The sequence below is a fragment of the Thunnus albacares genome, chromosome 1 (genome assembly GCF_914725855.1).
Source record: "Thunnus albacares chromosome 1, fThuAlb1.1, whole genome shotgun sequence".
Taxonomy (NCBI): Eukaryota; Metazoa; Chordata; class Actinopteri; order Scombriformes; family Scombridae; genus Thunnus; species Thunnus albacares.
The window spans coordinates 5,487,229-5,506,010 of NC_058106.1; the positions used below are offsets into that span (position 1 = coordinate 5,487,229).

General features: G+C 41.7%; 1 protein-coding gene across 10 annotated transcripts in view; it reads left to right on the forward strand.

Moving 5' to 3' along the window:
* znf536 (zinc finger protein 536) overlaps window positions 1–18,782 on the forward strand; it is a 366,331-nt gene that overhangs the window by 114,561 nt on the left and 232,988 nt on the right. Inside the window, exon 1 of one of the 10 annotated variants that reach the window (XM_044360043.1) lies at window positions 17,373–17,771. The exons of 8 other annotated variants lie outside the window; for them this stretch is intronic. The gene's annotated coding sequence lies outside the window, so the exon portion shown is untranslated. Of the gene's footprint in view, window positions 1–17,372; window positions 17,772–17,993; window positions 18,562–18,782 lie in introns of those variants that run through there. One more of the 10 variants, XM_044359840.1, reaches the window with a different exon arrangement.

Genomic DNA, 18,782 nt, shown 5'->3' on the forward strand with positions numbered 1-18,782 from the left:
AATAGTGCCTCACCAATACTAATTTTTTGTATTATCACAATTTCAGCCATTAGAATAAATAAAACTTAAAAAGTCTCAAAGAGCCAGCTCAGCCAGAGGAAGCCTTTAATATACATGCTCTACTGGCCACAAAAACATGGAGTACTTTTTTTTGTCATATATGCCTGTTCAGCAACTTTTTTCCGGAATGAGTGGGCCACAATCTTGGAACACAATATCCAGTTCATTTATTGCATCCATGACCTTGATTCAGAGGGTCAAAGATCACAAAGATGAGACTGTACAGTGTTTTTGCCTCGAGTTATGTCATTAAAGTCCTAGAATAAACACAGTTTTGCAGGTGCAGGTTTGGCTTTAGAGTTTATAAATCTAATCAAGCCCTTAGACCTGCTTCACGTCCATCCCGAGGTCCATCCTGAGGTCATGGAAGTGGCTTTGGGAAAGACTAGCAGAAAGATGAGAGCAGAAACAAGAGGCCAGCAATAGGGATTTGGATAATCAAGAGGAGTTGGTGCGGGGGGGGGTTGGTCATGGGAAACCTGTACTTCCAGCAGGAAATCTAGTAATTGCTCCTCTGTGATTGAATGTTTTTTTTTATCTGGACAGGGTGGTTTCTTTTGGGTGGCGGCTTGTCTTTCCTTTAACCTTTTCTCTCTCTGTCTGTCTTGCTCTTTTAAAGGCTGCTGCAGTAACCCAAGGTGAGTTATAGAGTCTCAGGGGCCGCCACTTCTTCCTTGCTACTGTTTTGTTGTTTTGACCCTGTACTGTCTGAATAATTTTTGAATAACAGATCTCACCATCCTGGATGTTTTTCAGGGAGGCCTCATGCAAAATGAATATGGGTGGCACATTTTATTGAAGTTTGATTTAAAGAAGGGGGGGGGGGGGGGGTGGTTGGTAAAAATGGAGGAGAGACAAAGAGAGAAGAAGAAAAGAGGGGAGAGAAAGGGAAGGATCTTGTCATAAATTATTTTACTCATATCCAGCCCTGCCGATGTATGTTGGATCGGTAAATAATGCATCACCTTGGTGCATAATTAGGACAACAACACTATTCTTTTCCCTCACTCACGCTTCCATATAACTATGTAGCTGTTGTTTGATTCATCCTCCACTTTAATGGATGTAGAGGCCACCTGATTGATCTGTGAAAAAAAAAAGCTCTCTAAATGGCCTTCAAGTGCTGCTGTGTGAACGTACGCACGCATCGCTTCTTTTTTTTTTTTTTTAATTCATGTTCAGATCTAAATGATATAGGCTATCATTTGAATGCTCATTATCATTTAGACACCAAATAAGCGAAGGTAATGTGTCCTAGAACACAGGAGGCGCCCTGGTAATGTTTGTCGCCAATGATGTACATGTACATTGGCTTCACAGATTCATTACAGCCCGAACGCCGCCGCCGTTGATTCTAACGCAATGTGACAAAATGCAAAGCGCTGTTAAAAGAAAGGCGGAGGGGGGGGGGGGGAGAGAAAAAAAACACAGGAAAGAAGAGCAGGTTATTATTTAATATATGTGTCTGGGTATGTGTGCGTATGCGTGTGTGCTTCTTCCTCTCTCGTCTTTCTTTCGGCGGGAGATAACACCTTTTGGAGGAACTGCCTTGAAGCATTATCCCCCAGACAGGATACATGGCTAATCTTCGGCTTTGAGCCATTACGCTACATTTATCTGTGACCCCCTCTCTCTTTATATCATTACAGTTAAAGTCCATAAAAGTGTGTTTAGACAAAGATGAAGGCATTACCTGCTCAGAAACCCCAAGTGCTATTAGAGACTTAGGCTCCTGCCGATGTGCACTGGATATTAAATATCCTTTATCTTAAACTCACTCTCTCTCTCACAGCTCTCTGGGTAAGCTGATATCTCACTCGGCCCTGCCTTATATTGCCATAGGCGTAATAAATACACAGATATCAATGGGCCAAGTTTGTCCCGGTCTCAAACGATTATGTGAGGCATGCCTTGCCTTTATGTAGTGGGAGTAGCAGGAGAGCTTTTATTTATTTCCCTGGGAGGGTAAGGACAGATATAGTTACAAAGTCAGACAGAGTGGAGGAGCAGAGCAGGTTATCTGCTATACTGAAGGGACAAGCTGAACCACCCAGACTTCAGACACACACACACACACACACACACACACGCAGACAGCTAATACCTACACATGCACACCTTTAGGGTCTACATATACGTTATATGTCATTAACAGTGCATGCATGCCATAATGACCCACAGTGAACATACACATGCACAGTCATCATCAGTTGAGTCAGTAGAAAGGGAGGGAAACAGGGTATGTTATCTGTATAGAGCACAAAGAGCTGACTTTAATGTCGAAAGGACATTTGAAATATACACCAAATCTTCCCCAGTAATGTCACATTCTTTGTAAAGGACACGTCTCCTCAGGACATAGAAATTTGAGGACCAAGTCCTCAACCAGTGATGTCATCACACTGGAGCTCTTGAGACAGGGGACCAAAGTTATCAGATTTAAAAAAACAATAACATGAAGGTTTCAGTTTGAGGGCAGTAAGATGGTGCACCATCATCTATAACTTTCACTCCCAAGTATACCACTGCTGTGGGTGTGGGTGAAGAATAATGTGAATATTCCTTGGACAGCGTGCATCTTTGTCAATGGAAGTTATATCCACTCAGCTGACAAATATTTGCCCTACATTATTTTTCCTTTTTATTTTGGGGAACACAAGATTGAAGGAGCAAGTTTAAAGGGCAATACACTTAAATGTGCACCGTTTTTTATTTAAACCCACACACACACACACACATACTGGAGTTGTCTTGGCACTAAGATGCGCCACTGTCCTGTTTCCCAGTTTTGACACATGCCAACCCTTTTGAATCTTGGCTACTTGCTCGTCTTTCTGTGCACTTACTAAAGCTGCTACATACAGTATAAGAACCTATAGATGATGTCCTAGAGTTCAAATCATCAGCTCATGTTGAACACTCTGGAGTCCAGTTTGAGATAGCTCGAGATAAACGGTTTCAATTCAGATTGTCGGTAAGTCTGCAGGTGCTTTTAACTCGAGCTGCAAGAAAACAGGTGTTCCAACGTTTAATGAGCTGAAAATAAAATACAATCTGGTTGTTACAAATATATGCAAAAAGTGCTGTGAAAACACGACCTCTAGCAAAAAATTGTTGCAACAAAACTGAAACCATATAAAGCTAAACTGCACTAAGAACTAACCGACATGAAACTGAATTTAAAGACAGGTTTAAAACCATACAGGAATTTTAAAAAAGAACAATCTAAAGCTGTTCTGGCTTGCCTTAAGGCTTCAGTGTGCTCAAAACAAACTAGGTCGTCCGACTGCGTTTAAAGGAAAAAAAAGTGTTAATACCTGTTCTGAATGGCCACACTTGAAGACAGTGTAAAACGCCTGCTGTCACAGTGTCCTCCTCCTGGCTGCATCACACTGCCTCCCCAGTCTCTCTCCAAGACCTGTCTTTTTTTTTTTTTTTTGTCTTTCGTGTGTGTTTGTAGTCTTGGCGACAGTCTCTGGTGTTGCACCAGATTGTACACATGAAAAATGAAGAAGGAAGTTGTGTGAAGAAATACATCAGAGAGCTTGAAAGATAAGTCTGATCCTTACTTTCACACCTTTACACACCTGGCCAGTTGTAGTGGATAGTCAGTTTCGGAAAGTCACGAAAATGACGTCAGAGGTTTCGGACGAAGAATACCAAGGCCTTCAATGTAGAAAGCTGTTTAAAAAATACATTTAATCACTGTACGAGGGAAACGTTCACCAGATTAAACACATTAAAGCAAGAATCATATTTGTTGTTGATGGAGCGGCTTCAGACTGTTGCTCGGTCAATTCAGTAACTGCAGTCACATTTCACCAAAGTAGTCCAAGATCACTATGTAAATTCAGTTTTAGGGTGGATGTTCATTATTCCACAACATTTAAACTACTGCCTTTCTTTCACTCTAATAAGGTTAATAAAGTAGGCCCACTTTCTTCAGGTTTCCCGTTCTTTTTTTTCTCTTTTTCCTCATGCGAACATGTACACTCCCTCGTGCACCGAGTCACTTCCCCAACTTTCATTACCTCTCCGAGGGCAGGCAGAGCTAGCTGGCAGGGGAGATGGGTGTATATCTCCTAGCTATAACCCGTCGTCCCCAGAGTGTGGAGGTCAATGAGATTAACCTATAGCTCCTTTTTTCTTTCATTACGTACTCCAAATTACACCCACTTACAGACGAGAGGAAGAAAGAGGGAATCATATATGGGCTGATATCTATTTAAAATCTAATCCCTTTGGGTGAATTGCTCAGCCTTTCCATTTCTCTTATGTTTCTGCCTATTGCCTCCGGGCTCCGCTGTGCCGTGGTGCGCTGCGGCGCCGTTCAGGAAGGGGCTATAACCTCGCCCCTGTTCGTATTAACTTTAGATTCATCTGCGCCAATATAGGAGACACTTAAGATTATAACTCCCTCTTTTCTGTTGTTATTGCTCAGTTAAACATTACAGACTCGCAGCCCTTTGCTCTGTTGCCACAAAGATCATCACTCAACTTGCCCTGACTATTTACTTAGGATTCCTTCAGTTGAGACATATGAACTCTTTCTAAAAGAGAGATTATCAGTGTCCAGGTTCCCCTTTTCCCGCTCAATTCACCATGACACATACTACAGTGAAAATTCTGTGTAGAAGAAGGGGTGTATGACATAGTTTTGTGTTTCCAGGATTGAATCTGGTGATCATCATTTGTTCCTAAATAGCAAGCACACTGAGCCACGTTATTAATGTCGACCTATTCTCTGTATACATGTACTATAGTGCGCAGTGCATCTGAGTCCTGTCGCCTTTTATCACTCTATTTGTTCTTCTGTTTCACCCCAGCATGACGCTTTAACAGTCTCATACTATTCTGATTGCACTATTTTGTTTTTAAATGTGGCTCAGCATAAGAATAATGTTCTTCATGATGTTTCACAAATACACATACATGGGGTGGACGGTAAGATAAACACCTTATGTGCCATAAACAAGGTCTGGCTTTTGAAATGTGAGTTTTCAAAGCAACATGTGATGGCTCACAGAGTTTGGACCAAATCATCAGTGCCCAAAACTGCAGGTGTGCCGGTCAACAAAACTATTCATATGTCATGGCGGAGCAGTCTTGAAAATGACAGCATATACAAAACACAGGCAAACTGCTTAGATAAAGAGGAAGTTGATACTAACCAACAGGGATATGACAGATGTATATATACACAGTGTATATAGAATTTATATACAAGTATATATAAGTATATATAAGTATACACACTCACCGGCCACTTTATTAGGAACACCTGTGCAACCAGATGCAATCCAGTACAACAGCTCTGCCATAAATTCTAGGTTTACAAAGTGTATACATTTTCAGTTTTTGTTGATATTGTCAGAAAAATGATAATTCTACTTTGTTTTTATCATTGAGGTAGTAGTGGGTGGTGGTGGTGGTGGTGTATTGGAGTGTATTATATTGAAAAATGTTCCTAATATTTTGCTCCCCTCATGTATGTCCTGACAATGTCAACAAAAAGTGAAAATGTATAAGCTTCGTAAATGAAGAATTTATGGCAGGGCTGTTGTATTGGATTGCATTTGGTTGCACAGGTGTACCTGATGAGTGTATATACAGTGTGTAAGGGATTGACTAATACTGCTAGCTGGTGTGCAACATTGTATAATCCACTTTTGTAGCTGAGCTTGCAGTGATGATTCACTTACTTCAAAGTCCTTTTTCATGAAGTGTTTACATTAATTTGTCTACCCCCTGTAGTTTAGTCAAAAGCATATTTATTGAACACATCTGAGTGTACTCACAGGCTGAAGTCACAATACTCTGATTGGCTGACGTCAGCAAATCATCTAATTCAAAGGAAATAAACTTGCTGACTGGAGGTTTTCCAGATCAAATGCTCCAAACTGGCTCGATTCAGTCTAGAAGGGTTTTGAAGTAGCCAATCAGGAGCGAGTCCAGCTGTGATGTGTTTTTTCTGGAGATCTGAAGGTGTCTTGAAAATACAGATGCAGTTTGAAATATCTTTAATCTTAAAGCTGCTCTAATCAATATTTTTGTATTAAAATAATATTAGTTAATGAGTCAGATGACTGTGTGTAATGTGACAGAGGTCACTTGTAGCGATGAATTATCAGCTGACTCTGCAGTTACCCTCAGCGCCACAGAGCATAGCATCTTTAGCTCACTGTTTTGATCTTACATCTCCGCTCTCATCACACTTGTATCAGGCAGCAGCCACAAAAAAAAGCTCTGACAAACTCACTCAACACTACCTGCCCTGCACCAAACAGCAGACAGACCAATGTAGCAACTAGCTAGTGAACATACCAGCTAAAGCTAGATAGTTCTGTCAGGAGACCAAAAGAGCTAAAAGGAGCTTGAATATTGGACTAGCATTCATCAGCTAGCTGCGTACTGCGTATCTGCTTGATGCGGAAATAAGCAACTAACAAGTTTGTCATGCAGCTTTAATATTTTCGTTGTAACAAACCCAATTTTTGACACTATTTATTGCCAGCATGTTTTCAACGATAGCCATTTGATCTGCTATTAGCGTTCTGTAATTGCCTATCTTGTAGTAGGTTTCACTAGCTAGTTTACATCCAAATCTAGTGCAAATTTTAACTAAATTTGCAAAAAATTGTCAGCAAGTTAAACCTCAAATGCTGGAAAACATGACGAAAATATGATATTTCTGTTTGTTTCATGTATTCATTTGGGGAACGTTACAGTCATCGATCCACACAAATCAGACATTTTCATCTGCCGCAGTTATTCGTCTCTTCTGTGGAAGCTTGAGTGACAAATAGGTCACATGCTTCATGTACACCATCATTTATTTGTTAAGTCTGTTTCCATTGTGCTGTTTTCTTTTGTTTTTTGGTTCACATCGCCAATTCACATAAAACAGGTGGATGGAAATGCACTTACTGGATTCAAATTTCCATTACAATTTTCCATGGTCATCTTTGATAAAACTATGGTATGAAAGTCCTCTCAGCCTATGCTCTGTTGAGATGAACACCAACACCTACATGAGTTGCTCTTCTTCTGTTGCACTTCTTACACAGCTGTAGGATTATAACTTTAAATCAGACGTTATTAAACATCTCTAACCATATATTTGTATGAATTAGGGTCAAATATGATAATGGGAGCTCTTTAATTCAGTGGGTAAAGAGTTCCATCATGAGCTGTGGCACACTGCATACCTTGGCCTAAATTGATCTTGTAGTTTTAATTATTTTAGCGTCTTATCTATGTTTCCTCTAAGCTGATAGTTTAGGGACCTATTATGATTTTTTTCACACTGACCAAATATCTTGTCCTCCATCAGTCATTGCTTAACATTGCTGGGATTTTTCCATAGCTTTTAGTGGATTAAAGCCCCTGGGCTCCATGCCCTTTGGTGGCATTCATATTAAAGCTGCATGCACTTGTAGGGTCCATACCTCTATGAATAATAATTACCATTAACAGTACAGTTGAGAGATCAACCCAGAACGGAAGCTTCTGCTAAACAATAGGAAGCATAGTTTCAATATTATCTTAACATTAGCGACGATGAGCGAATTTGTTTGTCGGCGAACACATCTGAGGTTTATCAGCTGGACGACGCTGTGACTGATAGAGCGTCATTGTGGTGGGTGTGACAGAGTAGGCAGAAACCGGGCTCATGTAACTTCCTGGTTATGAATAGCCTCTGTGGAAAGGTCAATGCCATGACAACCGTGTGATGGATGCCACCGATGTCCAATTAAATTCTTCTAAAAAAGGCGCCTCGGAGGCTCTTGTGTGTGCTTATTAAATATAAAACAGCTAAATCAAAAGTCGAAGGGCCTGCTTCTCTGTGCTTAATGCCGAGCAGGACAACCAAGAGCATTTTTTTACTCCTCAATTATTCATGTTTTTGATGAGAGGGTCAATAAGGGGAAGAGCACTCGTTATGAATGTTTGGAGCTAAGCGCAAAGGTCACAACACACAAACACACACAAATACACAACTTTTCAGACGTTTCTAACTTTTTTTTTTTTTTCCAACCCCCCCCCCTTCCCGCTCTTTCTCTCTCTGGATAAATAGAGGAGAGCAAAGAACAATACTCCCGTGCTTTGAGGAATGCAAATATTTGTTGCCAGGTTGTTGAAGCTTTCTTTCTCAGTCCTATCTCTCTTTCTCGCTTGGTCCCCCTCTCTTACAGATATACACACACAAACACATGCGCTCATGCAAACACACAAGCTGCTTTGAGGAAACTGGGACAGACAGTCGAGCCATGAATAAGAGGAAGCACGTTTTTATTTGTGTATTATTTGGCCCTTTGAAACTTCCAGCACATCCACTTGTGCGCACACACACACGCACATGCGCGCACACACACACACACGCATACACTCGAATCAGCCATCCAGCCTCCAGTTTCCTTCCTCGAGTCCAACAGTAAAAGTCCTCTCACTTTTAAAGCCTACCTTTGGTTGAACTTATGCTTCTCTTTTTTTTCCCATGTCTTGTGTATCCACTCTGAAATTATAGATGGTGATAATAATAATAATGTCATTTTGTACCGGAATCTTAGTCATTACCTGCAGTAAAGTGCTTCTAATTGATACCACCAGAGAGATAATGATTACAATGCCCTCCAGGAACATATTATTGCAATATTAACCTTTGTATATACTTTTATGCAGAAGACTCGGGCACATTAAGGGATCTCTAAATCTTACTTGTGTGGTGTAATGCCATTACAAAAGAATGGATACTCGGAGGTGTGCCCTTTTCCTGATTAAGTGTGTCCAGGGGTTTGCGGCCATCTCCTGGAAATGGATGACATGGAAGTGCAATTTCCAATGTATCTCTCTTCTCTTACTGGTTAAAGCTTTCATTCCTTCACATGCATCCCTTTGTAGTTGTGTCCGTGCACTAGAATTTTTATTTTTTTTTGCATGTGTGCATGAGCATCCAGGTGTTTGTATGTTTTTATCACCGCGATGACATCAATATGTAGGTACACACATAAGAATAGATGTTTGCATGACACCGTATCATTGGTTATGTGTCATATCTGGCTGTGCATGAGTGTGTGGGTATTTGAGTGCGCATCCCCAACATTTGACCGGCACACTGCACAGCTGCTGTGCCACACTCGGCTGGACCCCCCCACCCCCCCACCCTCTCCGAAACAAGACAGCATCCAAACCAGAGGCTATTTTTGGACACAATGCCTTCACCATGATAATTGGCCCACACTGAGGCCATGATACTTACCATCAACCACACTGCAACATTCCTCTCTTAATATAATTGCATGGTGTACCATTGTGCTGTACATATGTGAAATGTTATGCCAGAGAGGAAGAATGTGTCCACTGTGCGATTCCTCAGGACACTGTGGTTTACGGGTGTTTGACCTGATATCTTAAAAAAAGCAAATATGGCAGCAGCAGCAGCAGCAGTGGACTGATTTGGGAGATGAAATCCAACAAGCAGATAGAGGGACCTTTGCTTAAGAGATCTCTCTGCAGCAAAAAACCAAGTACTGCTGACAGAGGGCAAATGAAAACAAATTAATTCAGTGAGGACTGCGGTTATATGTCTGCGTGTGTGTGTGTGTGTGTGTGTGTGTGCGTGTGTCTAACTCATGACACAGTCCAAAACGGCTTCTTAAGACCTGGTGACACAGGACAGGAAATTGGGATGTCTGAATACTCTGGAGACCTCTTGGCTCGGCCTCACATGGGCGTCTTGTGGCTCCCACCCCCGCACTCCACCCTCCTGCAGTGGCAGACTTCAGCCTCTGGTGGGCACTGTACGAGACACAGGTCTGACCTGAGAGGATCTTTGATGCAGCCATGGTGGAGGGTGTATCACGGATGTGGAGGCTTTGTAGGAAGTATCTCATGTTGTGGATTATGGAATATGTGGTCATGATGGATGGACAAATATGTCAATTTGTGCACTATGAATGTATATTTCCATACCATAAGTTTTCTGTTTTTGGGGCAACAAAAGGGAAAACTTTGACAGAAGAAAACTTGTCATGAGGAGAGAGTAGGTAAATGAATGCATTTGCTGCTTTTTAACAACCCTACACCTGAAATAATATGTCTCTGTTTTTGTTAAAGCCCTGGTGTTTAGAATTTTTACTTATTTTTTTGTAGAAAAAGTCCACAAAACATTGGTGCTGTCAGTCAGGTGCTGTCAGTCTGTTTATTGTGTGTACTGTGGTGGGACCTGATGGGAGGATAGTGGTGAATGTTGAGTGTCTTTTTTGATGCTACCACCAGATGGCACTAATGTCTGAAACAGCTTAAGAATTTGTTTCATATTAGTCCAGGAATTTAGACAAACGACATGTTTTTGAAAGATTTTACCTCGGGTGACCATATTTTCAAACCCCCAAACCGGAGCTCTTAAGTGTACCACACGTTCATGCACGCGCACATGTACGCGCACATGTATGCACTTATACACACACAACAGGTGTTTTCATCAGGATGGGGGACAATTATTTCAGCTTTTAGCACATCTACTGAGCACACCTTTCAACACCATGGACAGCGCCTCAGCAGATGAAAAATTATGTTTTGTCTCCCAAACATCCACCAAGGTATTTGTCAATGTGCATAAACGCTACTTAACAGCAGACAAAGTTAGCAACTAGCTGGTGAAAATAGTGAAGCATTTAGCTGAAGAGCCAGTGAATGAATATTACACTTCCATTCATCAGGTGGTCAGAAAAACAACTTGGAATGAATGGTATGCTACGTTGCTCCGTAACTAATTTGTTCGCCTTATCAACTTTATAAGATGATAATATGTCAGTGTTGTGTTTACAGGTTGTTAGGCTGCCCCCAGGTGACCAAAAATAATGAATGCAGGCTTTAAAAAAAATGTAACTGTGTTTGCTTTTGAAAGTATGTTAGATTGCCAACTACAGTCCCAAAGCGGAACAAACTTGCAACAACTAGCTCAACTTGCTGAGCTGCCAGAACTGTAGGTTTAAGCTAGCATTGAGAACCTCATCCTGCTACAAACCAGCAGTACAGATGTTATAGAAAACAAATTGGCTTTTAATTGGTACTTGACCTGTCCATTGTGTAGACTCCAGCTTGTCATTGACAGGCTCCATTCAACATTTTCTAATACCGTCAATTTTAGTGAGACCCAACCTTGAACCAAGGCGTGAATCCTTGACCTGCTTTGGCTCTGGTTGGGTCCTCTGGGCTTTTGCTTGAAGACTTTGACTGTACAGCTGCACAACAGGCAGACTGAGCACTATTGCTCTTTTTCCAGCATTACCATGCTGTGCTATTATGCCAAGCCTGTGACATGGTCAAGGGTACAACAGCTGTATTTATTGTGTTGTTGGTGGTGCCAGTAGCATTTGTCCAGTCTACTCTCTACTATATGTCCTCACCAGCTTCACTCATCTTCGAGTGAATTGACCAAACGCACCTTTTTTCTTATTTCCAAGGCTAGAAGATGGCCTGGAAAGATAGATGTTGGCCAGGAATTTTTTTGTGTTTAGTGTTCATCTCACAGTTGTAACACAAGGCCCACTTGTCCTTGACTGCTTGTTACAAATAACCCACATAATTCCCACAGGCTCAGAGATAATTCACTGATAATTTAAGGCACTGGTACTGTGTTGCATTTTCCCTTCACACACAAAAAAATCAGCACATTCCTTTGTTGTTTTCTCATTGTTTCCTTGCTGCTCCTGAGCTGACACTAACCTAGTAAAGCATCTCCTTTGTTCTGGGTAACGGGAGACTGTTGCTGAAGTGTACACAGAGGTTAGTGTGACTGAGCCCTTTTGTGGTGTGGCAGCACCTTGCACTTTATCTGCCGTTTAGCTTCTCTTTTCACCGCGGAGCTGTATTATCTGCTGATTTACGGAAGTGCTGCTGAATCAGGTCAAGGAGGTGCTGGCAATTGTCAGCAAGGTAAAAAGGGCCTTAAGCAGCAACGCTTACTGGCAAGCTTTTAAAAAACTGATTAAATTTACTCTGACACTGAAACCGTTCTTATACCAATAATCAGACCTTGTATGAGTGCAGCAATGAATATTCTCTCTTAATGCAATTTCCCAGGACCTACAGTATAGTGGAGTATTTTTGTACTGGGGCACCATAAAGAGATTAATTTTAGTGGTAGTCTTCCCACCAGGGAGTCAATGTAATCCTACAGAGCATTAGAGAAAAGGAGACAAGAAGGAGGAGGAATGGACGAAAAAGGAGTGGAAAGAGGATGGTTGAGAAAGGAAAGGAAAGAAAGGGAAAGGAAAGAAGAGAGGGCAGGAGAGTAAAGGAGAACACAGGGGGGAGAGGAATAATCACGTGTGTCCGGCGGAGGTCACCACTGGTCTGCAGGTTCTAATTATGTGCTAATAGCCACTGAGGAGGTCATTTGGAGCCATTAGCCAGCGCCTGTAGGTAGTTAACGTCCCACAGCATAACCCGGCCTCCTTAATGTTCCCTGCGAGGCCGTTAGCGCTCTGTCACCAGCCAGCTAGCTGCCTCGTTACTGCGATTAGAAACCAATTGATAGGTAATAGTAAAATATGATGGCATACTATCCAGGAAATATGGACTCTGGTGGAAAGGTGAGAGGACAGGAGACAGCGAGCGGTAGAGCTCCACTCCGGAGGAGAGAAGCAGTCTTTGCTGTAAAGCTAAGGTCAATATTTGACTGATAAACTGATCAAAAAGTTGAGTCAAATCTGGAAGCAAGCTTAGATCCCCCCCCCTTACCCCCCCCTCCCCAAAGGATGTTGTCACTGCGAGTGAGTTGAGTGCATGCTGGGGGGTGAGTCTTTGTGAAGATGCAGTGTGACATGTTACTGTTGGAGGTTAGAGTGAGGGCTTTGAGTGCTGTCCTAATTGTCAACTCATGGCTCTAACTAGGGAAGTAACCCATCATTAATAAGCTTCCCATTTGTTCAACACTTTTGGCAATGTGGCAATCTTTGTCACTGTGTCTTTAATTTTTGGTTCACATTGTACAAACAGAGCAAGGAGATATTTCATTTCCGGCTATCGTCTTTGCTTGGATTATTTAAAAGAGGCTCATGGTGTGAAACGTGTTAAAAATCCTTTATATCGTGCAACAGAGAGATGTTTTTTTTTTTCCATCCAAATGATTATAAGAGTATTTGAGTATCTGGAAAAAGACGGTTAATGGTTCTTAAAGAAACTTCTCTTTTTTCTGGGTGTTTGTTTTTTTTGGGAAAATGGGATGTTTAGCTGTGTGGCTGGGATGTAAAGGTAGGTAAAGATATACAGACACATACACCAACACACGCAGCAGTTGGTTTTCCCTGAGTCATGGATGAAAAAGAAATCAAATCAGTATCAAAACAAGGATATTCTAGACTTACTATGCAGAACATTGTTCTTAATCAATTAGAGTCAGATGTTTTCATTTAGATATATTTTATTTCTGCTCTGGGCAGACGTTGATTCATATGATTTAGATTAAAATCACACTGGTTATCAGTCAAAGGCAGTATACTTCCTGCTCCTCCACATTCATCAAAACCCGGACAAGTTTGATCTTGAGTATACGCTCTGTCCTGGCAAATAAAGAAATACAGCGGCTCCCCGAAGAATCACAGATTTGTCCGTGATGAAATCTCCAGGCTTGGCTCTAAATATTTGCCCGTGCTGTATTTGTGCGAGCGTTTCATTAACGATCGGAGCTGACAAACATGCACACTCATTGACCCCAGTCATCAGGGGAGAGAGAGCCTGAGACAGTAGTGTGTATTTAGCGTGTATTTGTTGAAAACGTTAAAAAAAAAAAAAAGCTTCACATGAGGGATTGATGTCACCGACGGAGGAGGCGATTGCGGTGGAAATGAATGTGGTGTGGTAAACGTTTTCCATAGCCGGCGCTCCTGGCTCTTATTGAAGCCCTGTCAGAACATGAAAGTGTAATTGATACAAATTCTAAAGTTTAATTTTTAAAGTTTACAGTCACAGAGGGTTCAGAGCTTTCGGATTGTTTAAAATTGCGCTCACTCCCTTTTCATTAAAGCAGGATAGTCTGAAAACATTTTGTTCATCAAAGGGTTGCTACAAATTAGACTTTGAGAAACTCAATTTGAAGTAAAGAAAAGCATTTCTTTTCCTCTGGGGGGGAAGCCAAAGTCTCTGCTGTGTTTGCATTTAAATATAAACTGGGCACAATATCTGGCTTTAAAGATGCATGCAGTCATCACACAAGACACAAACATGTAGACACACGCTACACTTGCCATATGCACAGACTCTCCCCGTCATTTTTTTTTTTTTTTTTGGTAGTTCCCCTCTAAACCCGGTACAGACAACAGCATGAAAACCTTGCTATCATGTTGCTCCCATGCTCTTAAGATTGTTGTGTCTACCCGCTAATAGTTGAAATTAGCAATAAGGCCTCTGGAGACATTGAGGGACAGGCGGGCATGTTGTAAATCTGGGACTGGTAAGAGGGGGGAAAAAAGAGAGAGACAGAGAGACAGAGAGAGATGGCCAGAGCAGTGGAATAACATCTTAATCTATCTGAGAAGTGAACAGTGGCCGGTCTGTTTTTGGAGCACGCTGTCTTGGATGACTCCCAAGCAGAGGGGCAGGGAGCAGAGCCATCTTCAGCTGCTAGTCACTAACATGGCAGTAATAAGGCAGTGATGACCCTCCCAGGACTGCCGGCCAACACTCCCTCTGCCTCCCTATCCCTTCAGCACAAACACACTCTCGCACAAAACACAGGCCGTACACTTGAACAGATATACAAGAAGCACGGCACCAGCAGAAATCCTCTCTCTCCGTGATATATTGACTTCCCTGCCTTGCTTACCAGTTTCCATTTGTTTTAAAAGGAACGCCACGGCATGCCGGACAATCAGTAGGTTAAAACACAGGACGCTACTAGTGTTTTGTTTTTTTTTGCACCATAACTGTATCGACCCCAATTTGAAAAACATTATAAAGTGCGACATTAATTTATTCGGTGAAGTATAATCAATAACAGAAAAGCATGAGACTGGTCATCATAGTTTAGAAGCTATAATGCTAGTAAAACACTATCAGATCTACCAGACATACAGTACTGATGTGATGCTGCTGCACCTGTTGCAGTAAAGCAACGTCAGACCTTTTCCTCTCTGTCACATACGCTACTCTGTAAAATCAATTCATAAATGTGCTCTCTCACATTAGGTTTCATGTAGCAGCCTTAAGGACTTGTATTTAGACTTGGATGAAGTGTTATAAACATTAAACGGCAGATAAAACTACACACTTTCCTGCAAACCCATATAAATATCATTAATTTATTTATAAAAGTGCAGCTGAACATTATTTATAATCCCCTCAGTTAACATAAAGGTGAGTTCAGTCCCTCGTCAGTGATCATCAGGAGGCAATAACAACCACTAGTATCATTAAAATCAATTCTATTTTCATATATTTGCCTTTTTTATCACCTTAAAAGCCCCATCACCCTTAAACAGCTTAAATTAGCTTCCATGCTACTTGCTATGCACACAATTAATTTAAGCCATTGAGATCAGTGTCAGTGTGTACAATACGGCTGGTAAACACTTTTGCGTGGCCACTTCCACACATATATGGTGGTGTGCCTGCGAGAGTACAACCCTCACTGCTATGTATTGTTGGAAATTTGCATGCTTAAGTCCATATGGCAACTTCCTTTTGACCTGCTTTCCCATCCCCGATGCATTGTCAGGCCTGTCAGCCGATAAAGAATCACTTGACTTGCTATAACAAGTTCAAAAGGAGCTGAGGACGCGCTGTTGATCCATGGAGAATCGGCAAAAGGAACACCCCTACTGCTTGCTGCTATCACTCCCATAGAGATAGCCATATTATTGATGGGGAATGGTTATGCTAATTTCTTTAGGAGGAGGAAAACTTTTTTTTTTTTTTTATTATTATTTTGGAAAATGCTCAAGAGGAAAAAAAAAAAAAAAAGAAGGGAAAGAAGAAAAGAATTTCATACGCATCAAACTGAATTCCATATAACCATTTAAAGGAGCAGCATGAGAATCTGATTTTCATAGTGCATAATGAATGTGGGGTATCTTTTAAAGAGGAAGATATGTTTTGTCTGGGAAGGGGAAGAAAGCAGCTATTTAGGCTATCTATTAATGTCTCACACAGGACACACACACACACACACACACACACACACACACACACACAAACTGACTCATCAAGCATAAATATATAAGTAGAGACTTTTATCAATTATCAAGAGTCAAAAAAATAGACTTATTAAACCTGCTTTTATCTTAATACATAGTGAACATGAGTAAATATTTTATCTGAATTGTAATAATGATGAAAAGAAAAGTTGTGAACAAAGTGCAGTAAATTCCTAAATGTGATTAAAAAAATTAAAAATAATGCTGTAAGGTGCGGATTACTTTACCCACAGATGGATGTCATGTGCTGTCTGTCAGAATGACCATTTACATGTGTGTGTGTGTCTCTCTCTCTCTGTCTCTCTCTCTCTCTCTCTCTGACACATACAGCATGGCACAAGTGGAGTGGAGAGGGGAGAGGATGATGATGAGGGGTGTGTGTGTGTGTGCGCGGGGGAGGGGGGGGGGGGGGGGGGGTGAGGGGGAGGAGGGGTGGGGGGGGGGTTACGCACAGGGCTGTTATGAATATGACCCCAAGATATTCCATTGTGGGCCCATGTCCGGTTCTGGGGCCATTCGATAGCATCTCAGTCAGTGGCATTAATGTGTCTCTCGGTTCGACATTTTGAATAATCGGGGGCTGTCTGCCGTCATCCTGCCACTAGCTGTCAGCAGCACCGTCTTCCCCTCTCTGTGTCTGTCCGTCTGTCTCATCACACTCCTCTACTCATGCACTTACACTTATAGAAAACAAGCTGTCCGTGCAAGAGAGCACTTGATACTTTTTTATTATTACCAAACCGTTCCCAATTACCCCATAATCATTATATAATCCTATAACAAAGCCTCTATTGAAGCCCTGTCTTTTGTCAACGCTGGGACACTGAATCTATAATTGCATTATTCAGTCTCTTCCACCCCCCTATAGAAGCATAATATATCAAAACCATCCTACAAGGAACGTTTTAGTTGCAAGAAAGAGTCCGGCCTATGCGGGACGTCTTTTTGTCGTGTGCTTTTTTTTTTTTTTAACGCTTCGCAAAAAGTTGTGCCAACTTCAAGTTTAGAGCTCCTGTTGGAAATATATATCTAAAAAAAAAAAAAACACAAAAAAAAACAAAAACAAAAACTATTTGCTTCTTTTGCAGATAAAAAAAAACGTGCGCTTTCAAATTTCTTCAGAGAGGTGTGTAGAAATGCACTCATTCACAAATTGGACTTGTCGCATTATTGATGTATCATATTTTCAAATAATTATGTTCATTCCCTATTGCGCTCCCAGGCACTAAAATAAATCGTCAATACATTGAGAGAAAAAAAAAAGGCAAAAGCGAGTCCCTGAGGAGCGGTTTGCGTTTGTATGCACGGGGATTGGCAACACAACGGGGCTTATTTACATTAAATACGCCACAAGGTTACAGTGCAGATAGATGAGCGTCATTTTTATCACTCATTACTTCTCTTAAGCGGTGACTGACGCTCAGGACGCACAGGAGGCAACACTCATTTATCCTGGAGTTTTTTTTAAGGCGAGGAGAAGAGGAAAACGACTCGAAACAGTTCACTTTAAAGGTAAGGAATTCTACTTTTTGGAGTAATTTTGTGACCCGAGTGTCTTTACACGGAGGGCTTGTTATCCAAGCCAATTTTTCCTAAACGCACGGTGTCTAAGCGGCGAGGCTGGCTGTGTGTGAATGCTTATGTACAAGGGGCAGATTTTGAAATAAAAGAGTGTTTGTGGGCAGTTCAAGGTCAGAAACAAACTAAGGTGGCTTGGATTCTGCTTTTCTTCCCGGCTACCAAACCGGGAGAAATGTAACGATGAGGGGATTATTTCTTTAAAACGTGGTTCTGTTCACCGCGGGGCTCATCAGCTGCTTTTTACCCCCGTCAACGGCGAATACCGCAAGACCCGGGCTGTATCCAGCCAGTCAGTCGGCTCTGCTTTCCACAATGGAGTGCCTTTTTAACGGTTCAATGCATTTCACCTACCAGATAGGGGGAGTCCAAGCTGAAAGATGAAGGGAATATGCTGATGCCTGGCGATCGGCATCAATGCAAACGTTTACCTTTAGCAGACAGCGACAGAGAGGGACAGAAAAAAGCAAGAAGAGAGACAAGTAATAAAGCCGTGTTTTTCATTTCAAACTCAGGATGCGCGGCAGGGAGCAGTTGTAGGGACAGGATCGAGGAGTGGACAGTCTTTAACAGGTCCGAAGCGCACTTTTCAACACCCCCGTCATCCGACAAGAATATGATCCGGTCAAACCATATGGACATGCCTCATTATTCAATGAACACTATCTCTCACAACGCATCGTTTACGCGCAGGAGTTACCCGGCGCTTCGCCAAATTTAAAAGGTAAGAAGAACTGTGCAGCTTATAGTAGGCTACACGAGTGGGGTTTTACTGGGGGGCTTGGACTGTATTACTCGCCGTGGGAAGTCAGTTTTTTGGGGAGGAATTGGGGTTGTTTGTGCTGGAGCATCGCAGCGGGGGCCCCTGATGTCTCCCCAATCATGATTAGAAAATAACAGTGCAATTATCCGTAGCGTGTGACGATCGTAAAAAAAAAAAAAAAA